The sequence below is a fragment of the Capra hircus genome, chromosome 14 (assembly GCF_001704415.2).
Source record: "Capra hircus breed San Clemente chromosome 14, ASM170441v1, whole genome shotgun sequence".
Lineage (NCBI taxonomy): Eukaryota > Metazoa > Chordata > Mammalia > Artiodactyla > Bovidae > Capra > Capra hircus.
Window position 1 is genome coordinate 19,245,782 of NC_030821.1, and position 23,750 is coordinate 19,269,531.

General features: G+C 44.6%; 1 long non-coding RNA gene across 2 annotated transcripts; it reads right to left on the reverse strand.

Moving 5' to 3' along the window:
* Nucleotides 1,324-21,996, reverse strand: LOC102173583. 2 transcript variants are annotated; one of them, XR_310541.3, is made up of 4 exons: nt 21,909-21,996; nt 18,127-18,235; nt 4,691-4,769; nt 1,324-4,579 (listed from the first exon to the last, which is right to left on the reverse strand). It is a non-coding gene; the product is annotated as an uncharacterized LOC102173583 (long non-coding RNA). The 2 variants fall into 2 exon arrangements; XR_310540.3 differs by lacking the exon at nt 21,909-21,996 and having other exon boundaries at nt 18,127-18,881.

Here is a 23,750-nt window from a genome sequence, read left to right on the forward strand (position 1 = left end):
CCTTCGCTCAGAGCAAAAAGGAAAGGACTGATGAGACAAGGCAAGGAAGAGTAAGACAGGACAACGTAAATGAGTAAGAAGCTAAAAGGAAAAGAAACTACCTACTAGGGAGCCTAGGGACCAGCTGAAGGAGCAAAACTCAGCCCAACGTTCACTCAGCAAGAACCCTCCGGTCTGTACAACCCACACGAGGCAACACAGGGGAGGCATCCATTGGATACTCTTAATAGTCGCTTTCATAGCCATGAGAGCAAACGTGTTTGGAATCAATGGATTTGGGTTTGGTTCCCAGCATCACAGAGGAGTATCTCCTTGGAAAGCATTTCAGTTTTCTTTTTAAACAATTTATGTATTTATTGTTGGTCGCGCTGGGTCTTCACTGCTGCACTGAGGCTTTCCCTAGTTGCAGTAAGCTGAGGCTACTCCTCGTTGCCATGCTCGGGCTTCTCATTGCCACGGCTTCTCTTGTTGCTGAGTGCAGTGTGTAGCTGGGGCACACAGGCTCTAGTTGCTGCAAGGATGTGGATCTTCCTGGACCAGGGATCGAACCTGTGTCCCCTGCATTGGCAAGCAGATTTCTATTCATTGTACCACCAGGGAAGTCCCCATTTCAGTTTTCTAAGCATACAGTTCCTTATCTGTAAAATGAGATAATAGTGCCTCATTTGCTGCTTTGCTGCAAGGACCGTACCTCATTCATTCATTTATTCAGTGAGTATTTAATCATGAGCCAGACATAATGCAAGATACGGTGATACAAGGGCAAACAGCGCAGACGCGGCCCTTCGCCTCCTGGAGATAAACATTAAATAGAGTATAACGTGAATGACACCTCTACAACTGCTAGAAGGGAGAAGAAAGATGCAGCATGTTAGATACTAAATATGTAATACCCGGGACACAGTAGGTGCTGAAGAAATGATATTTCTGGGAAGATATTTAAAGGGATCACACACAGCACAATTGTGAAAAGAGTTACTCTACATTCAGTATCCACAGTTTTCCTCTCTCTGCTGTTTTCCTCTCCTGAGGAACTCTGGCATTTCAAGTTTTTCATATCAAAGTTAGCACTTATCTGGCACCATTAAATAGCTCCAGGAAGAAGTCAGCAGAACTGGGGGAGAGGGGGCATTGTTTCAGGGTCTTCAGAACGGCTCTTTGTGGCAACAACTTCTGAGAACACTGGTAGCCTACACTGTCATTCACTACATCCACTCACTCTTGAATTTCTTACACATAAAAACAAAGGTTTGAAAAGCATTTTCTCCTCAGGCATTAGAAGCAGCATAAAGGTGCTTTCTTGCGAGGGTAATCTGCGTAGTATCTTGGCACCTCTTTAGTTTTTAAAAAAAATTTTGGAGCAATAAGGACACAAAGCTGACTCACTTGGAAGTAAAGGTTGCCAGTAGGAATGAGGAGTCAGTAGGAGAGGCATCTTACAACTGGTAACAACGCTGTCGGGACAGCATGTTCACATCCAGCAGGGGCTGGGACGCTGCACGACTCCTGACACGTACCTGCAATAGAGCGGCTCACCCGGCTGGACCTAGGCCGGGCGTTTCCCAGAGCCTGGCCCACCGCAGCGCACTTCTGCACAACAGGACGAAACCAGAAGGGGGCCACAATGTCGGGGGAGGGGGACGCGGCTGGGCGGGGCCAGCCCCAGGCTCCCGCCCTTCATCTCAGCCCGTCTTCGGTGAGCGGCCCCCAGGCCCACGTACATACAGGCGTTGAGTCAGGGCCCAGTGACCAGGCTCAGAGGGAAACCAGGAGGCAGTGGCTAAAGGAAGCCTGGGCCTGGGAAAATGCCGCCGGGCCAGGCCTGGAACAAAGGCGGGCAGGTTAGTACAGCTGCAGGTGCTCTGCCAGAAGCATTTTGTGCAGGTGAGAGAGAGACTGAGTGTGTGTGCGTGAGAGAAAGAGAAAGGGAAAGTATGAGTGCATGGGAATGTGTGGATGTGTGAGTGTTACGTGAGCTGGTGTGTGTTTTTGCACATAGGCAGCAAGCGTGTCATCAGCCAGAACATGTTCAAGGGTGTATGTGTCTGGGGGCACGTGAGAATGTAGGTTGTGTGTGAAATGTCTGAGACTGTGTGTGTGTGAGAGAGAGAGAGAAAGAGTGAGAGAGAGAGGTTGCTTGTATGAAGAGTCCACCTGAAGATGTTTAGAGATAAAGCAGCTTTAGCTGCCCTGGGTTACAACTCTGAGGCACGCCCAGTCCGGATGAGCAAGCACACTACAATTGCCATGAATTCTCATTACAGGAAAATCTGAAGCAGCAGAGTCCCAGAGTTCCCTGAGCCACTTATCCCTGGGAGTGAAATTCCTACACACCAGCAGGTATCATGTAGTCTTTCCCAATTAGCAATCATAACACCTGAAGCTTTGAACAGTTGTTGTATGTTTATCTTTCTCCTCAAGCTCACTCTGCTGGCTCTCATAACCAAGTTCAGACAACCTTCTGTCTGCCAGTCACAAAGACAACGCCCACAGCCCCCACGCCAGACGGAGATCGGAGCCATTTCCATGATCGCTGTGTGTGTTCTGCCGCCTTTTTATTTAATTGTGCTTTATGGTGTGCCTGCTTCCATCAAGGATTTGCGGAGGCTTACAATATTAAAAAAAAAAAAACACATCCAACAGAAATGTTTCGGAAACACCCAAAACTCAGAACAAAACTCAAGCCATAGGAAGGGAAAGATGTTCCAACGTGTGTGTTCCATGACTTAATTTTTCACGTGTGGTAAAACAGAGTCATGAGAAGCGCAATACGGAGTAATAGTTAGGAAGGTGTCTTTAGGAGTTTTACTCCGTCTGGATTTTAATTATTGTGCTGTTTGCTTAAATTCTCCAGGTCTCACTCTTCCCATCACTAAAAACAAGGACAACAGCCCTACCTCATAGGATTGAGAACAAAGTAAGATAGTACATTAAGTGCTTAATACACTGCCTGGCACACAGCAAGCAATACGCTTAGTGGTGCTGTTGTCATTTTCTTTTTTTAAATTCTTTTTATTGCAGTAAAAGTCATATAATATAAAACATACTATTTTAACCATATTTAACTGTATAGTTCAGAGGCACTAAGTACATTCCCATTGTTGGGAAGCTCTCACTGTCATCCATCTCCTGAATTTTTCACTTTCTTAAACTGAAACTATGGCCCCATTAAACACAGACTCCCCATTTTCCCTCTATCTCCCGCACACCCCACTTCCGGCATTTACCAGTGCAGTTTCTGACTCTATGAATTCCACTACTCCAGGTACCTCGTATAAGTGGAATCCATGTTGTTGTCATCTTCACTGACATTGTAGGATTTCACTCACACCCTAGTTGCCCCTCTTCGGGGCTGCTTGCACAGATCGAGGGGAAACTTTCCGCTCTCTGGTCTGATGCAAAGAGCACTGAGGTGAATGTACCCTGCACTCCTGGCATTCAGAGCCCAGGAGTGGGCGCTGCATGGCCCACTGTCACCCACGGCAGCGAGGTTCTTCAGGCTGCACGGGAGACTACACGACTCAGAATTTCTTTCATTTCCTTTCACAGTTTTGGTTTTGTTTACAAGCTCTGTTGGACATTTGCATGAGCTGTTTGGCCTGTGGGCTCTGTGATCACCAGGCATGGAACTGAGCTGAGCTGTAGAGAAGCCGTGTGCTCAGCTGCAGGTCAGGCTGCACTGACACCATGCCAGGGCTGTGGGGGACCACGAGCCCCCGTGGGGCAGCCAGTCTCAGAGACTGCTGCTGGCCTATTTGATGGACAGGGCCAATAGCTGAAACACCTCCATGTGGGTTCTCCACTCGACCCAAGATACCTAGACACAGGATGCATCCACTCTTCATGTCTGCAGCGGGCAGGTGAGAGGGGCTCCATGCTCTCCTCAAACAGCAGTCAATGCTCAAGAGAATCCCACTGAGCCCTCTTACCTATTCAGGAACCATGCTCTATCTCCCAGCTTTCCCTTGGCATGGGCTCGGTTTCCCAGGCTCCTGAGGAGTGCACCATCTAGTCGGGACTGTGCTTGGGACTTACCTCGAGAGCCATCAACCTCATCTTGCCCAGTATTTGTTTTCCATGTGGATGTCGATCTTCCGTCCTCTTCCTCCACTCATCAAAGTGGGTTCAAAGGCTGCAGTGATTCATTGTTTATTTCTGCATCTCCCTCCTCATCTCTCAGCCCATGTCTACTTGGTGCTCACCACCTAAGTGCCTTATAAATATTATATTTATAAATATTTGTAAATAGATGCTATGCAAGTAAGTGAACAAAGGAATAAAGCATTGCACAGAATGAGAAAGATGTTGAGGCAAAAATAAACCGTGGAGCCCGTTTGGTGAAGCACCCACATATAATAACAGTCAAGGAGACGGAGGTGGCAGCTCCCTGAGACGCAGTGAAACTCAGCGGCAGGACGGGAGTCCAGGCGTCCCACTCATGCTGGACCCCCTGCTGCTTCTCAGTTCCTCGAGGTCTTCACCGACCACTCTTCTCCAGGAGTCTCCCGGGGTCTCTGTCAGCTCCTCCTCTCGCTGAATCGCTAGTTCATTAACCAGGGTACAGCTCAGCCCCGCCTCACTGCAAACCAAATCAATAAATATTGATTGAGTGCCTACTATGTCGACAGCCAGGTGAGAACGAGCGAAGGCAGGAAGCACAGAATAGAGAGGCTGTGTGCAGCTTATCTACCTTATTGATGGTCAGTCTGACACCCAGGTCACGTCCATAGCATAGTCCAAGAAGGCAGCAGACGTGTGCGGGCTTTCAGCTGGAAAAGATAAGGGGTTGGGGGAGGGTCTCTACGGGCTCCAGAGAAAGCCCCTTTCTCCCTCGGGCAAGAGGGAGAATGTTGTGTAAATAATGAGTGCATACTACACTCTGTTCCTGTACAAGAATTCCAAGAATGATTAAACTCGACTGTGGCTCTAGGATAAACAGAAGTTTAAGGCTGCTTAGTGTACTTTGTTGCACATGTACTCACACACACGCACGCACGCACACACACACACACAGTAAGCACATCTGCTACCTTATAACTGGTTCATAAGGAATGCAGTTTAGTCTGATGGAAAAGTAACAGTAGGAGCAGCCAAAAGGCTTGGCATTGTCTGTGCTCAGCTATTCACTCACTGTGATCCTGGGTCTATCAGTTAATCACTCCAGGCCTCCACTTGTCCATTTATAAAAAATATTTTACTAATGTCACTGGCTATCTGCTTTACAGTGATGCTGTGATTACACAGATATAAACAGTCCTTTAGAAGTTGAACTACTGTCGGCTTCACACAGCTGAAGTATTCTTCAGAGCTGACTTAAGGATTCCATATCCCATGGAGATCACAAGGAAGTAGAAGACCTTAACAACACTATAAACCAACTAGACCTAACAGACATCTAGAGAGCACTCTACTCAACAAGTGTTTCAAGTAGACATGGAACATTCTCCAGGATAAACCGTATGCTAGGTCACTGCTATGGACTGAATTATGTCCAATCCCAAATTCATATCTTAAATGTCTAACCCCCCAAGGTAGGCCTATTTTGGAGTCAGGAAGTAATTAAGGTTAAATGAGGTCATAGGTGGGGCCCTGATCTGATAGGATTAGTATGTTTATAAGAGGAAATACCAATGTCAAAGAGCATATTGCCTATATATTTTTTAGAAGTTTTATGGTTTGAGGTCTTATACTTCAGTCTTTAATCCATTTTGAATTTGTTGCTGTATATGTTGTGAGAGATTAACTCAATTTGAATCACGTACATGCTAATGTCCACTTTTTCCAGCACCATTTATTAAAGAGGCTATCTTTTCTCCATTGTATAGTTTTGCTTCCTATGTCACAGATAATTTGCTTATATAAGTGTGGGTTCATTTCTGGGTTCTCTATTCAGTTCCATTGATCTATGAGCATATTTTTGTGTCAATACCATACTGTTTTGATTACAGTAGCTTTGTAATACAGTTTGTAAACAGGAAGCATGATATCTCCAGCTTTGTTCTTTCTCAGGATTGCTGTGGCTCTTGTCTTTCATGGTTTCATACAAATTTAGAATTGTTTCTTCTAGTTCTATGAAAAATGGCATCGATATTTTTGATTGCATTGAATCTGCAGATTGCCTTGGGTAGTATGATCATTTTAAAGATATTAGTTCTTCCAATGCATCAATATGGTATGTCTTTCCAACTGTGTTGTCTTCTTTCATCAACGTACAGGTCTTTAACCTGCTTACTTAGATATGTTCCTAGCTATTCTGTTCTTTTTGATGTGATTGTAAGTGGCACTGTATTCTTAATTTCTCTTTCTGACAGTTAGTTTGCTGTTAGTGTATGGAAGTGCAACAGGTTTCTGTATATTAATTTTGTGTCCTGCAAGTTTATTGAATTCATTGATGAATTCTAGTATTTATTTCTTTGTGGTGTCTTTAGGGTTTTCTGTGCATAGCATCGGAGAAGGCAATGGCACCCCACTCCAGCACTCTTGCCTGGAAAATCCCATGGACAGAGGAGCATGGTAGGTTGCAGTCCATGGTGTCGCTAAGAGTCGGACAGGACTGAGCGACTTCCCTTTCACTTTTCACTTTCATGCATTGGAGAAGGAAATGGCAACCTACTCCAGTGTTCTTGCCTGGAGAGTCCCAGGGACGGGGGAGCCTGGTGGGCTGCCGTCTATGGGGTCGCACAGAGTCGGACACGACTGAAGTGACTTAGCAGCAGTACATAGTATCATGTTATCTGTAAACGGTGAGGAGTTTCACTTCTCCGTTTCCAACTTGGATTCTTTTTATTTCTTTTTCTCATTGATAGTATTAGAAGCGGCTAGGACTTCCAATACTACGTTGAATAACAGTGGTGATAGTGCATCCTGCCTTCTTCCTGATCTTAGAAAAACTGCTTTCAGCTTTTCACTGTTGAGTATAATGCTGGCCATGGGCTTGTCATATTTGGCCTTTACTGTCTTGTAGTATATTCCCTCTATACCCACTTTGTTGGACATTTTTCCCAACAGGCCCATGAAAAGATGCTCAGTATCATTAATCATCAGGGAAACACAAATCAAAACCACAATGAGGTATCACCCCACTCCTGTCCTAATGGCTAGGACCCAAAAGACAACAAATAACAAGTCAGAGAGAATGTGGAGAAAAGGGAACTCTCGTGCACTGTTGGTGGGAATGTAAATTGGTGCGGTCACTATGGAAAACAGTTTGAAGACTCCTCAAGAAATTAAAGTGGAACAGCTGCATGATCCAGCAGCTCCATCCAAAGAAAATGAAAACACAATTGAAAAGATGTAAGGAGCCCTATGTCCACCGCAGCATTATTTACAGCAGCCAAGATAGGAGAGTAACCTAAGGAGATGTGGCGTTACATTGCTCAGTCATGTCTGATTCTTTGTGACCCCAGGGACTGTAGCCTGCCAGGCTCTCCTGTCCATGGGGATTCTCCAGGCCAGAATACTGGAGTGGTTTGCCATGCCCTTCTCCAGGGGATCTTCCCAACCCAGGGATCGAATCCAGGTCCCCTGAGTTGCAGCAGATTCTTTACCATCTGAGCCACCAGGGAAGCCCAAAATAGAGTATTACTCAGCCATTAAAAAATAATGAAATCTTGGAACAACACGGATGGACCCAGAGAGCATTATGTTAAGTGAAATAATTTAGACAAATATTGTATGATTTCACTTATATGTAGAATCTAACAAAGCAAAACAAATGGACAAACATAATCAAACAGAAACAGTTATAGATACCGAGAAAAAATAGCTGGTTGCCAGAGGAGAGGAAGGTAGAAAGAGGAAAAAAAATAAAATAAAAACAGATGAGTGAGTGAGATTAAGAGGTAAAAATTTCCAGTTGCAAAATAAATGAGTCATGGGAATGATATGTACAGTGTGGGGTATGTAGTCAGTAACAATGTAATATCTTTGTATGGTGACAGATTGTAACTAGACTTATTACATGATCCTTTTGAAATGTACAGAAGTATCGAATCACTATGTCCTGTGCCAGGAACTAACATAATGTTATACTTCAAAAACAACAAAAAAACAAACTCATAGAAAAAGAGATCAGATTTGCGGTTTTGAGAGGCAAGGCATGACGGGAGGGGAAATTGGATGAAAGTGGTCAAGAGGTAGAAACTTTCAGTTATAAGATAAATAAGTACTAGGGATATAATGTTGGAGAAGGCAGTGGCACCCCACTCCAGTACTCTTGCCTGGAAAATCCCATGGACGGAGGAGCCTGGTGGGCTGCAGTCCATGGGGTCGCTAAGGGTCGGACACGACTGAGTGACTTCACTTTCACTTTTCACTTTCATACATTGGAAAAGGAAATGGCAACCCACTCCAGTGTTTTTGCCTGGAGAATCCCAGGGACGGGGGAGCCTGGTGGGCTGCCGTCTATGGGGTCACATAGAGTCAGACACAACTGAAGTGACTTAGCAGTAGCAGTAGGGATATATTGTACATGATAAATATAATTAATACTGCTGTATGTTATCGATAAGAGTTGTTAAGAGTAAACCTTAAGAGTTCTCGCCATAAGAAAATGTTTTTCTATTTTTTTAGTTTTGTGTCTATATGAGATGATGGATGTTCACTAAACATACAGTGGTCGTCATTTCATGATGTATGTAATTCAAATCATTATACTATGCACCTTAAAGTTACATAGTGCTGTTTGTCAATTATATCTCAATAAAATTAGAAGTAAAATAAAAAGAAATGCCCGCAAGCTGGTGCGCGCTCTCTCTCTCTCTACTGTGTGAGGAAAGTGGCCATCTACAAGCCAGGGAGACAGTTTTCATCAGGAACTAAACAGGCTAACTAACACCTTGATCATAGATTTCCCAGCATCCAGAACTAAGAAAACAAATTCATTTTGTTTTAAGCTACCCAGTCTATGCTATTTTGTTATGGCAGTCACAAAACAAACTAAACAAACCTCAATACACTTAAAAGGAGAGAAATCATACAAAGTATGGCCTCTGACTACAGTGAAATGATATTAGAAATCACCAGCGGGGAAAAATTGGGGAAACTCAGAAATATGTGGAAATTAAACAGAATACTCCTAAATAACCAATGGGTCAAAGGAGAAATCAAAAGAAATCAGAAAATCCTTTGGGATGGATGCAAATGAACACACAATGTATTGAAATGTACAGAATTCAGTTAAAGCCCTCCTTAAAGGGTGATGTAGAGTGATGAATGCTTACATTAAGAAAGGAGAAAGATCTCAAGTCAGTAACCTGAACTTCCATAATAAGACACTGGAACAAGAAGAACAAGCCTAAGCAAGCAGAAGGAAGGAAATAATAAAGACTAGAGTCAAAATTCAATGAAATAGAGACAAGAAAGATCATAGAGAAAAATCAATGAAACCAAAAGCTGGTACCGAAAGACCAACAAAAATAGACAAATACTGGACTTCCCTGGTGGTCCAGTGGTTAAGAATCTGCCTGCCAATGCAGGGGACACAGGTTTGATCCCTGGTCTGGGAAGATCCCACCTGTCTCGGGGAAATTAAGCTCGTGTGTCACAACTACTAAAGCGTCTGGGCTGGGCAATGAGAAGCCACTGCAATGAGAAGCCCTCACACCACAACTAGAGAAAGCTTGTTGCAACTAGAGAAAGCCTGTGAGCAGCAACAAAGATCCAGTGCAGCCAAAAGCGTAAATTAAAAAAATAATTAACTTTAAGAAACAGACAAATGCTTAGTAGATTGACCAAAAGTCATGTCTAAACAGACTTCACTGAGGAGAGAGCCCTCAGACCACCCATCCTAAGCCTGGGCAGTAAGGACAAGGCAGAGGCAAGACTGGAAACCAAATAGGCTGACCCAACCTGGGGCTTCTGATGCTTGCCAAATGAATGCTCGCATACCAACCTATATTTGAAAGACAATAGGAAAGCCAAAGAAGAGAACTGTACTATGTCTTAAAATAAGAAACCTTTGAGTGAGTCAATCATTGCCTCCTACTTTGTCTTCCTGCATGAATCAAAAAGGGTTTTATTTTGACTCACTCGAAGTAGGGATTCCTCCAAGCGTTTGACTTGTTTTCTCTGGTTTCAGAAGAACAGTCCACAGCTGTAATAGATGTGGCAGAAGAGAGGTGAAATCTTGCTTCTATAAATGGTCATGATGACTCTTTCAGAATTATAATCCTGGGTAGGAAGACAGATGGAAGGTGGAAGAGCCAGGGCACACACTGCATTAGAAAATATGGTGGGTCTTGGAATCAGGATTCCCCAGACCATGCCCTGTGTCTCTTGTAGCATCGTAGAAGCGCCGAGTGTGTGGCAGAACCTGAGGTGATCCTGTTCTAGGTGATTTTAGAGAGAATGCTTGATTCTCTCAGGGAAATATGAGTCTAAGAACACAATTAAAACCTTAGGATAACACTCTTGTTTTCTTTTCTTTTTTTAATGTTTATTTATTTGGTTGCACCAGGTCTTGGTTGCAGAAGGCAGAATCTTTGATCTTCACTAGAGCATGTGGGATCTTCCATTGCAGCATGTGGGATCTAGTTCCCTGAATGGGGATTGAACCTGGGTCCCCTGCATTCAGAACTCGGCGTCTTAGCCACTGGACCACCAGGGAAGTCCACATTGTTCTCTTTCTTGAGCAAGCAGTTTATGGCAGTCCCACGTAGGGGCATGACAACTCACACATCTAGATTTTGCCGTCCTTAAGATTTTCTCACAGGATTCCAGCAACAGACTTGAGTTCACAACACCAGTTGAGCTTGCTCTTCTCCTCGATATGAATTTCATTCAGCTAATGGGATAGTAGGACTTGGAAGGTAGAGAGGTGTTTTTGGTTGTAGTTAAATGAACTGAAGTAAAAAGGAAGGAACCTTGCAATCACAATAATAACAGGTAATATTTATTGAGCACTTGTAGCCAAACAGTGTTCAAAGCACTTCACATGGATTAACTCATTTAATCTCAAAAATGTTGTGATGCTGGTACTATTACTGACTCCATTTTACAGGTAAGAAAATCAAGGCAGTTAGGTAATCTGCCCAAGGTCACAAGAGACTGAGCTCCATTAAGTCTGTATTCTTATCCGGCCCCTTCAGGGAGTCAGCTCTAAGATTCGGATCTACAAAGTGCTGTTATTTATTATTTATCTACTTATTCAGCCTTTTTCAAATTCCTACATAATTCCTCCAGCTGTAATCCTCTTCAGGAATTTGAGTGATAAACAAATTCAGGGTCATAATATGCTAGAAAATAAAAACTGGGAGAGATCTTTGAAAATACACAATCTAAGCCTCTTCCATACAGTGGAGACTGAGGTTCATAGTTTCACACAGTATTAATGGTAAAAGAATTATTTAGTTAAAGCACAACCACATAGTTCTAGTTTCAGTGGAGACCACTAAACAACAAATCTATTTTTTAGATTCTTCTAAACTAATTCTGGATCTTCTTGGGAAAACATAGAGCCTGCCCAAGAAGTCTAGACCTGCCCACGGATTAGAATCACCTGAAACACTTTTTACACATACTTAAGCTTGGGCCCCTTGAATCAGAACACCTGGGGCAGAGTTTGGACAATTATGTGTTTCTATAATTACCCCAGGTGAACCCCGTGCATAGTAAAAGAAGAAAATCATTTATTTAGTCAACATTTGATGTGTTCTTGGTGATGGTGGAATCGCTTTTCATTCCATAGGGAGTCCTTCCTACAATAGTCTGGGCATCTTAGAAAGGCAAAGACAGTGTGGCTGTTCCTTTCTGAGTTCTTTCTGTGAGTCAAGAATCACTTTCAGGACTTTCTTGGTGGTCCAGTGGTTAAGAATCTACCTGTCAACGCAGAGGACACAGGTTCAATCCCTTGTCCGGGAAGATCCCACATGCTATGGAGGGAACTAAGCTTATGCGTTAAAACTACGGAAGCCTGCATGCCTAGAGGCGATGCTCTGCAACAAGAGGGGCCATTGCAATGCGAAGCCTGCGCAGCACAGCTAGAGAAAGCCTGTGTGTAGCAATGAAGACCAAGCATACCCAAAAATAAACAAATGAAAAGTGAATCACTTTATAGCATGTAACTATGCTATGAAACGGGCTTCCCCGGGGACTCAGATGGTAAAGAATACTCCAATGTGGGAGACTTGGGTCCAATCCCTGGGTTGGGAAGATCCCCTGGAGGAGGGTATGGCAACCCACTTCAGTATTCTTGCCTGGAGAATCCCCATGGACAGGAGAGGCTGGGGGACTACAGACCCTGGGGTTGCAAAGAGTCGGACGTGACTGAGCAACTAAGCACAGCCCAGCACGTGCTATGAAATTCCCAATATTCCATAAGCCTGGTGTTAAGTTTAAGGAGATGAGTGTGCTGGAGAAAACACAAGCTTTTTGAAGTAGGTTGGTGTGTATTTGTCTAATCTAGAAAAGCATCATCTGATGCCTTTACGTCTGATTGGTATCCACGCACAAGCCAACCTTGACTTTCCCTCCCTTGGCATGCAAACGCCTGAGGGTCCCAGACCAACTCTCTAGCCTCAAGCTAAAATCAGGCTAAAATCTAAAGATATTTAGTTATTTAAAAAAAAAAAGAGGAGGATGGGGAAAGAAAAAAAGTAAACTGTGGATCAAATAAATGGCAGATTGTCTTCCCACAGAAATAATCAGCTCACTTGCCCAGAGAGTAAGTCCTAAGGTCCAGGAGCAAGTCCTGTGGAGTGAAGTGGGAGGCGACAGAATGCCAAAGCCGAAACCTGCCCCCTCAACCACCCCCACTCCCACCCCCAACCTGTCAGTCCTGCTGCACTAAATAAACAAACATCCATTTGAATTACTTTCCTTCTTTCTATTCTGCCCATCTCTATACCAACTCAATGGATGTGAGTTTGAGCAAACTCCGGGAGATGCTGAAGGACTGGCTTGCTGCAGTCCGTGGGGTCGCAGAGTCGCACACAATTTAGCGACTGAAAACAAATAGTGTTTTGTGGCGAGAGTTGTGTAAAACCGCATTTTGTTAGTTTGAATAAGTCAATTTGAATGACTTGATTTTTGTGTTAAAGCCTGAGATCAAACAGAGGTGAAGGAAAGGGGGGTGGGGGGTGGGGTGGGGTTAAATGGTGCATTTGAGATGTTTGCCTTGGGGGATACGAGAGGGAAAGGAAGGAAAGCAGGCCATGAACCACGGGGAGGTGCAGGGCTCCCCCAGCCCCTGTAGCACCTTACAGCAGAGAGAGGCACTGCGTTAGCACCAATGAGAACTCAAGGAAGAGTGCCGGAATCCAATGCTGTTTTCTAAGATAGAAACAGCCAGAAGATGTGAAGTAATGAAAGCTCTTTGATGAGCAGTGACTAAAGCATCAGGGTCCAAAGAAAAATTGCAATTGGAAAATGTAGAGGGTATTAATAAAATGACCACAGTAAAAGAAGGCTGAGCATTGAACAATTGATGCTTTTGAACCGTGTTGTTGGAGAAGATTCTTTAGAGTTCCTTGGACAGCAAGGAGATCAAACCAGTCTATGCTAAAGGAAATCAACCCTGAATATTCATTGGGAGGATTGATGCTGAAGCTGAAGCTCCACTGTTTTGGCCACCTGATATGAAGAGCCAACCTAGGAAAGACCCTGATGCTGGGAAAAAGGAGAAGAGGGGCAGCAGAGGATGAGATGGTTAGATAGCATCACCAACAACAGACATGAATTTGAGCAAACTCCAGGAGATAGTGAGGGACAGGGGAGCCTGGTGTGCTGCAGTCCATGGGGTCGCAAAGAGTCAGACATGACTTAGCGACCGAATAGCAGTTTGGTCACTGAGTTATCGATCTTGCTTGGATTCTTGAAGAGAATGCTTCTGGATTCTGAAATCAGGGTGAATTTTTAAGAATTGCCCTCTTTTTTTGCACATTTCACAGCATGCTGGAAGACCAAGCTACAGTCCTGCCATTCCCCACTCCCCAACCTTCCTCCTTCCTTTCAAGTTTTGGCTTCTGTGCTAATGACAAAGGGAGCCCCTAGAAGGAGCTTGTTCAGGCCAAACTCCTTGGGTGCCCAGCATGGGCTGCAGTCAGAAGAAGGGGATTCACCTCCACTAGAGACAGAGTGTCTCAAACAGGAGCCTCTGCCTTTTTCCTAAGATGGAAAGCCCTGGAGATAAGGCTGATCTTAAGAGAGATAGGGATGCCACTGACCAAGCTTTCTTAACTTGTCTTTATTTTTGGTTTGCATATTCACCAACAAAAATCCTCATTGTTACAAAGCAATCTGAAACCTTTTGCATGCATTTAAGCAGAGTGAATTTGCTTCCTTTAATCCCCAGGAAGAAGGAGGAGAATCAATATTTATTAAGTGCTTAATGTAAGCCAAATCCCTCACAAACACCCTCATTTTAAATCCTGTAACTACCCAATGAGTCAGTTTTATTTGTTGCCTATTATACTTATCCAAAACTAAAGCTCAAAGAGGGGAGGTAGCTTTTCTAAGGTCATACAGTAAAGCCGCAGTGGAGCTGGGTTTCAAGCCTAAGTATCCCAGGCTCCAGGATCCTCACTCCTGTTCTCAATGCTAGGCAGCCTTCCTCCTGCCACTTTCTCTTGGCCCATCATTATCTTCCTCTAAATCTACCTCTAGTTCTGAAGGATGGTTTTACCAACAGCATCTTCCCCCATACTCTTCTTATTCCTAAAGACAGGGCAGGTGCCTCTGACTCCCCCAAGGACATTGCTAAGAGTGTGGGAATTTCTGAACAATTACTTGTGACGTTTTATGACCAAAAGAATCAACAATAGACTCTCTGCTGATATTTTCACCTTGCGTTTTTCTAACTATTCTTATGCTCCTTGATGTTAGGATGACATTTCTTTTCCATCTTAGTACCAACAGGTTAAAAGCCTGGGCTCTGGGATAAGAGAGAGCTAAAGTAAAATGCCCTGGGGGGCTTTGTGTGAGTGATTTCAGGGTGTAAAATGAGGGTATGTGTGCGTTAATCACTCAGTCGTGTCCAGCTCTTTGCGACCCCATGGACTATAGCCCGCCAGACTCCTCTGACAATTTTCCAGGCAAGAATACTGGAGTGAGTTGCCATGCCCATCTCCAAGGGATCTTCCCAAACCAGGGATCAAACCTGGGTCTCTCTTTACAGTTTGAGCCACCAGGGAAGCCCCAAGAATGCTGGAGAGGGTAGGCATTCCCTTCTCCAGGGCATCTTCCCAAACCAGGGATCGAACTTAGGTCTCCTGAATTGCAGGTGGATTCTGTACTGTCTGAGCCACCAGATAATCACCCATTTTCGTGAGCAGTATGTGAAATAACGCAAAGAGCTTAGAGAAGTGACTGGCACATAAAAGATGCCTCTGCAATATTTCTCCTCATTCTCACTTTTCTCCTCCTTCTTCTCTTTATTATTGTAACTATTCCCCCTAGAAATTGGAGGCAGAGTGGGATGGCACAATTGTATCAGGCCCAGGCAGGTCTCAGCGATCAGCAGGCTCTCAGGGAAGCTAAGCAGGGGTCAGCGGAGGCAAGCCCTCTTGGTTTTGCCCTTTTTTCCTATCTCCAGAGATCTCACTGGTAACAGGAGTAAGAATTGAGGGTGGAGACTGGAGGGCTGGAGGAAGCAGAGCAGACGGGGCTACCGCAATTGGAGCTTATGTAAAATACAACAGTATGAGGCACAGTGAAAATCATGTGGGCTTTGAATCTAACTAAATATGCTTGAGTTTGCCTCCACTGCTTATGAGCTCTTTGTCTTTGGGCACATTAGTTCGCCTCTCTCAATCTCAGTCTCTTCATCCTAATGTTTACTGAGCTGCTACCATACGCCAGGCACTTTGTTGAATATATAAATATATGTATGTATTTTGTATACTATATGAGAGGGTATTCACATGCACTCTGCAAGGTGTTATTAGCATCCCAGTGTATTTCACTCTTGTGATTCTTATCTCCCTGTTTAGCCAATATCTATGAAGCCATGTATAGGGCTTCCCTGCTGGCTCAGCAGTAGAGAATCTGTCTGCAATGCAGGAGACTTGGGTTTGATCCCTGGGTGGGGAAGATCCCCTGGAGAAGGAAATGGCAACCCACTCTAGTATTCTTGCCGGTAAAATCCCCTGGACAGAGGAGCCTGGCAGACTACAGTCTGTCCATGGGGTCACAGAAGAGCTGGACACGGCTTGCAACTAAACAAACAAATGAAGCCACATACTGTGCTGGGAACAGTGATACACTAAGTGAAGAATGGGACTTGTATTCTGGCAGTAATTTGAGGTATGCGGGGTTGGGGCTGGGTGGTCAGCACGTCCAGCACATATGTATCTTCAGTAAATGTCAGTTCCCTGCTCCTGTGTCCTAATTTATCCCATTGTGCTCCACAGAGGTCAACTATTCCATTGAATCACATACAGTGGACATTTTTAGAACAAAAAGTGGTTCAAAAGCAGTTGCATGTGATCCAACAGAACCCAGAAGAGAGATAGCCTGCCTGGGTTACCGCAGGAGCAGCCACCTCCCAGTGGAGGCTCGAGTGGGCTCGTTTCCCTTGACTTCCCAGGAAGGCAATTCCATTCCTTACCTTGTTAAACCCCGTTCTAAAAGCAAAGCATTAAAACAGACTGTGGCATGCTCACTGAGGTAGAAAACCAGCGCCCAGCAGCAGTGCCCCTCACCGGGAGTCAATGGCTGGAAACAAGCGCACAGGAGACAGCAGAGGAGGCTGGCGAGGAGGCTGCCCCGGAAAGACTGATGGCGGCCACCGGCCTTTCTGTCTCCCCTCCCACCGCCGAGCAGGGGCAGGCTGCCGGGCTCTCTCCTTTCCTGAAGTCAATTCAAGCAAGAAGATACTCCCAGCTGGAACTCAGGCAAAGCACCACCATCAAGGGGGACACCCAGAAAAAGTGTACTCTGCCCAAAGTCATTACTTTGCAAAGACTGGGCGGCTCAAGGAATTCGACCCCATTAATATCTGAATGCCTCTGAACAACCATTTGACTATCTCATCTCATTACTAGGGGCTCTCAGCTCAGTTGGTAAAGAATCCGCCTGTAATGCAGGAGACACCGGTTCGATTCCTGGGTCGGGAAGATCCCCTGGAGAAGGAATAGGCTACCCACTCCAGTATTCCGGCCTGGAGAATCCCATGGACTGTACAGTCTGTGGGGTTGCAAAGAGTCGGATATGACTGAGCGACTTTCACTCCACTTTCACTTGAGGACAATCGCTTACAGTGATCAATGCCTTACTCATGTTGATTAGGATGATGATGTCCAGTATAAATGGCTTCCCTTGTCGCTCAGTCGGTAAAGAGTCTGCCTGCAATGTGGAGGATCTGGCTACGATCCCTGGGTTGGGAAAAGCCCCTGGAAAAGAGAATGGCAACCCACTCCAGTGTTCTTGCCTGGAGAATTCCATGGACAGAGGAGCCTGGTGGGCTACAGTCCATGGGGTCACCAAGAGTTGAACACGACTGAATGAGTAACTTTATCCAGTATAAATAAAGTCTTCACTAATTTCAGTTGTGTACAATGAACAGCCCTTTTTTTTTTTTTTAATTTCCCTCTTTTTTCTCTTTCCCCCTAGGCTTCTTTGCCCTGAATTAACTCTGGTTCCTGAAGTGTGGAAAGAGTAAACAAGGTTTTGTTTGGATTCTACCCTTAGTTTCTCTGGACTGAAACACACAAAAGTGCCAGAATTATCCTGTGATATGATAATAGTTTCACAAAAATGTTATAGAACAACAACAACAACAACAATTCCAGAGGTTTTACAATTAAAAAGATAGGGGTGCAGGTAAACTGTTCAGTCTATTTCCAATTGCTGTGTATTTTCATAAAAGCTAAACAAAAAATTCATGCTAAATGAAATAAACACAAACTCATTTTAACTTCAGCCAAATGAGTATCCAGGTCATTGAAAACAGAATCCCAAGTGGTAGATTAAATATTTCACATGCTCATATCAAACTCTGATATAAGAACTTAAAGTAATCAGTATAAAATTTCTGAAAGATGAGATAAAACAAATATTAAGGACTTAAAAACACACAAGAATACAAACAAAAAACACAAAGAAACAAAATCACCTAAATAAGTGACCTTAGTCTTTCTTTGTGGCCCTTACTGATCCACTTAAAGGAGTTCAGTTAGTAAGGTGACTTACCTGCGTGAACTGTGCTAATTGTTCCCAATGTACAGGTGTCCCTCACGTGACAACGTCAACTTGTGTCTGGAGAAGCTGCCAGCCAAGCAGTCAGATGTGGACTCCAGGCCTGGATTATGGAAACAAGAACATCTCCCTAGCCTGTTCCGAACTCTGTTTTGGTTTGGTGTGTGTGTGTGTTGGGGGGTGGGGGGTGTTGTTTGTTTTTCTCTTTGGTTTATTCATTTTTGCCTGTACTGCATGGCTTGCGGGATATTAGTTCCCCAACCAGGGCTTGAACCCATTCCCTTGGCAGTGTAAGTGAAGAATCCTAACCACTGCACCAGCAGGGAATTCCAGAAGGCATAATTCTATTTTTTGTGTGGCCATGTCACAGAATCTCAATTCCCCAACCAGGCACTAAACCCAGGCCAAGGCAGTGAAAGCCCGGAATCCTAACCACTAGGCCACCAGCGAACTCCTGAACCCTGTTTTGAGGCTAAAGCAGGGCAAAACTTATGAAATGGTTTGAAGATCTAGGGCAGAAAATAACTTGAGACAAAATTGCCAACAGTTAAATGGTTAGATTATGAGTGATTATTGTATTTCTTTCTCTCAACAGACTATTGAAATGAATCTCATTACTTTGTAGTACAAATAGGAAATTAGAAAAAATATAGTGCTACATAAGGTAACTTAAAAAAATCTTATGTTAGTCGGCCCACTTAGGGGGGGTTTTATAATGGTTAATGGGCTTCTCTTGTGGCTCGGCTGGCAAAGAATCTGCCTGCAGTGCAGGAGACCTGGGTTCGATCCCTGGGTTGGGAAGATCCCCTGCAGGAGGGAAAGGCTACCCACTCCAGTATTTTAGCCTGGAGAATTCCTGGACTATACAGTCCATGGTGTTGCAAAGAGCCGGACACGACTGAGCGACTTTCACTTTACTTTCATAATGGTTAATTCTGTTTCTCTTTGTTTATAGAAGCTTGTATAATGCATGGTAGACCCCTAAAGGTACTCCAAAAATCTACAAAACCTCTCTTCTATCAGCCATTATAAGAAAATAAACTTTTCCCCTTTTCTAAACCTCTTTAATAATAAAATCCTTGAATATTCTCTCCAGTACATTCTTAATAAATACCAAAAATATACAGAGGGTAAATAGCATGCAAATAAACCTTTAAAACATACATTTCCACCTTAATTATAACAAGTAATATAAGGAATTCCCTAGTGGTCCAGTGGCTAGGATCTGTTGTTTACATTGCTGGGGTCCAGGTTCAGTCCCTGGTTGGAGAACTAAGATCTGCAAGGTACATGGCGAAGCTGGAAAAAAAAAAAAAAAAAAAAAAAGAAAAGTAATATAAGCCCTTGTAAATGCTGGAAACTATAAAATAGAACCTAAAAAAATATTTACCCCCAAACCTACCAATTGGATCAACCTTTGTCCATATTTCTGTGTAATAGGCAGGAAGCCACCACTGCTGGGGGTTCCTTTCCAGAAGACTTGGGCCCCCTCAGCTGAGTGGCACGCGTGTACTAGCGTGAGCAGTGTTTGTCACCGTACTGCTTATGACCCTTATAATGGAAGTGATTTACTTGAACACCACATAAATTAAGGAAATCTGAGTGAGAAAACAAAGAGAGTTGTTTCTTTTCTTTTTCTAAGAGAGTTGTTTCTATGCAAACTAGATTGAAGGCTTCAGAAAGATGCCATAGACAAGATTTTTTTAAATAAAAGGGTTCTGCCCTCAGGAGGCCTTGCAAGGGTCTGCCCTGAGTGGCGCTGTCCTAGGTGTGCGTCTCACCTTCTAGGACCATGCTGGGCAGGGTGGGCACAAGGGGTGGACGCAGCCACGTGGCTTATCACAGGCTGGCTGCTTCCATCCACTAAATGAGGATCCGGAAATGAACACTGTGTGACTGACCTTGTGTTCTCTCCCTTTGAGACAGGACCACTGGGCTGGAAATCTCCAGAGCTAAAGGACTGGAGACTCTCAAGGAGACCTGTGAGTTCCGTACACTGTGAGGCTCTCCTCCGTCTGGGTCCTCAGGTCAGTGACTCATGGGATAAATTGGCTATAGCGTTAACTAAGCACCAGCTTAAGTTTCCCCTGCTGCCCCAAGGAAAGGACCTTGCTTTTCCTTCTGGCTTCCGTGATTTGGAATGTGCCCCAGGATATTTAGGCATCAGTCAGATTCAGCCAAAACTGTGTTGGTTAAGATTCCCATCTAGATGCCCTATTTAAGAAGGTCGGGGAGCAGGAAGCACTCCTGGATGGAGTCCCAGCTCGGTCCCATGGCCTGTGTAGGGAGCTTCCCATAAACTTTTGGGCAAGATGAATGGCCCAGGCAGAGGCCACCTCATTTACCATCCACCTCACCACCGGCATCACTGCCCTGACGGTCCAGAGGGCTCTCCCATTGGGCTCTGTTGTCCTTGCCTGTCTGGACTCGTCCCAGCATTGCTGTGGGGACCCTGTCCTCATCCCACTGGATGCCCTTTGGTGGGACAATCCATCAAGGTGTGGGGGTGGGAGGCAGGGGGCCATTTGACCAGAGTGAGGCCAGTGAGAGGCCTTCTCCTGGGATCTGAATTTTGAGCTAAGGGCAGAAACTGGTGGGACAGCATCCGAGGGAGACCATCCCCTCATTCCTGCTGACTGCGAACCCGAGAGCAGCCCCAGCTCCTGTCCCTCCTGAGCCTGGAGATTTAGATTTCTCTTTGATTCTGTCAGCTACCCATAGGTTCCACTGAGATGTGTTTGTGTTAGAGTAGCCAGAGCTAAGTACTTCTGACTGTAGGCGAAGAATCCTGAGGGACATAACTCATAGGAGTGTGTGTGTGTCTGTATGTATGCAAACACACGTGTGTGTTCTGCCCTGGAAGCACAGCTTGGGTCTGCATTTTCAGCGCCGACCGTGCAACACACGTATATTCAGTTTACCACATATATTTCTTCCACTAATATCTAGGCCATTGAGTCAGTATACAAAACAAAAAAGGGAATAAAATTCAGTACTTTGTTTCAGGGCTATGACATGTATGTGTTTACACTTAGCCAGGAGGAAAATCACCCCAATATATCACACCACATCTCGTGAACACCTACTGGATCATGAGCCAAGTCCTTCCACGTCGGTGGGGTGGTGGTTGGTGGTGAGGGGTTGGATAGGGAGTACGGCTGTTTGTCCTGCATGCCCCTGCCCACCAGCAAACAACTGATTGTTCCACAGGGTCAATGCTGATCTAATCTAGGCCAATCATATCTTTCTCCTAGGCACTCAGAATGGGGATGGGGCCAGAGGGGAGGGCAGGGCTGGAGAGAGGAAGGGAGAAAGAAAGAGAGAAGGGTGGAAAGAGTCAGTTTCCTCCAGGTGCTCAACCATGAACACTTGAGTAGGGTGGGAAGCTGCCTTCTGCCCACCAGGGGACAAGTAGCCAAACCATGTAGTCTGTTAAGGAAGAATGAAGGGACTGCCAGAGAGAAACCAGAGAGGCAGCCACCCACCCAGCTGCTGGCCACAGCTTTCTTTTGGTACCCAGCTGTGTGCCTGTCTTGGGATTCTGTGAGAGCCTTGGTTCCTAATAATGTATTCCTATGTGTATAACCAGCTCAGGTGGGTTTCTGTGCTTGCAACTCAGAACCCAACCAATACAAGCATAAATTCCACGTGCTGTGGAAACGCAACCTACAGAATGACCTTCTCAAGGAGCAAGGAGAGGTTCCAAGGCCCCTGCAGAAAGGAGGGCCTTCATTCCTCTTCCTTTAGAACCACATCGTTCACCATTCCTTACGCACCAAGATGCTTGTCTCAGGGCTGTTCAGTTCAGTTCAGTTCAGTCGCTCAGTCATGTCCAACTCTCTGCAACCTCATGGACTGTAGCACGTCAGGCCTCCCTGTCCATCACCAACTTCCAGAGTTTACCCAAACTCACGTCCATTGAGTCGGTGATACCATCCAACCATTTCATCCTCTGTCATCCTCTTCTCCTCCCGCCTTCAATTTTTCCCAGCATCAAGGTCTTTTCAAATGAGTCAGTTCTTCGCATCAGATGGCCACAGTATTGGAGTTTCAGCTTCAGCATCAGTCCTTCCAATGAATATTCAGGACTGATTTCCTGTAGGATGGACTGGTTGGATCTCCTTGCAGTCCAAGGGACTCTCAAGAGTCTTCTCCAACACCAAATTTCAAAAGCATCAATTCTTCGGCTCTCAGCTTTCTTTGTAGTCCAACTTTCACATCCATACATGACTACTGGAAAAACCATAGCTTTGACTAGATGGACATTTGTTGGTAAAGTAATGTTTCTGTTTCTTAATATGCTGTCTAGGTTGGTCATAACTTTCCTTCCAAGGAGCAAGTGTCTTTTAATTTCATGGCTGCAGTCACTATCTGCAGTGATTTTGGAGCACCCCCAAAATAGTCTGTCACTGTTTCCACTGTTTCCCCATCTATTTGCCATGAAGTGGTAGGACTGGATGCCATGATCTTAGTTTTCTGGATGTTGAGTTTTAAGCCAGTTTTTTCATTCTCGTCTTTCACTTTCATCAAGAGGCTCTTTAGTTCTTCACTTTCTGCCATAAGGGTGGTGTCATCTGCATATCTGAGATTACTGATATTTCTGGCAATCTTGATTTCAGCTTATGCTTCATCCAGCTCAGCGTTTCTCATGATGTACTCTGCATATAAGTTAAATAAGCAGTGTAACAATATACAGCCTTGACATACTCCTTTTCCTATTTGGAATCAGTCTGTTGTTCCATGTCCAGTTCTAACTATTGCTTGCTGAACTGCATACAGGTTTCTCAAGAGTCTGTATCTCCACTGAATCTTCTAAAGGAGATTAGTTGAATTCTATTTCATAACAGGAAACAACTATATACAAATATAGGTGCCTATTTTTATATTTAGGATAACTACTCCCAAGAGACTCACAGAATTAGATATGGAGAAGGCAATGGCAACCCACTCCAGTACTCTTGCCTGGAGAATCCCAGGGATGGGAGCCTGGTGGGTTGTCATCTATGGGGTCACACAGAGTCAGACACGACTGAAGTGACTTAGCAGCAGTAGCACTCCCAAGAGACTCACAGAATTAGATATTCTAATATTAGCACATGACGCTTTGGTAGACACATCGTACTGTGGTTCAACAGCTTCCATCAGCGTGTTCCATGAATGGAAAACATGTTACCATCATAGAGGAAGATATGAAGCAAGCCTGACATGGTCCTGTCCCTCACACGAGCACCATCAGAGGTCACACTTAAAGAGTTTTACTGGTGTAGACTTATCACTGGACAAAGTCTTTTCCTGTCAGAGTCGCCATGTCTGGGACTCCCCTAGTGGTCCAGTGGTTAAGACTCTGTGCTTCCAATGCAGGTGACCAGGGTTCCATCCCTGGTTGAGGAACTCTGATCCTGCATGCCATGTTATGAGGCCAAAGGAAAACAACAACAAACCAAACCAAAGACCCCTCCGTTGCCACATCTAAGAATTCTAGGCTCCCATCTAAGATCTCACTAACGTCATGGTAGAGCTAATTGAGAGGCATTGTTTAGACCTGTGTTCTTGTCCCTAGGACACACCTTTAGTGATTTTAGAGTGACTTACCTGATTTGAAAATGTGGGGAGATTAA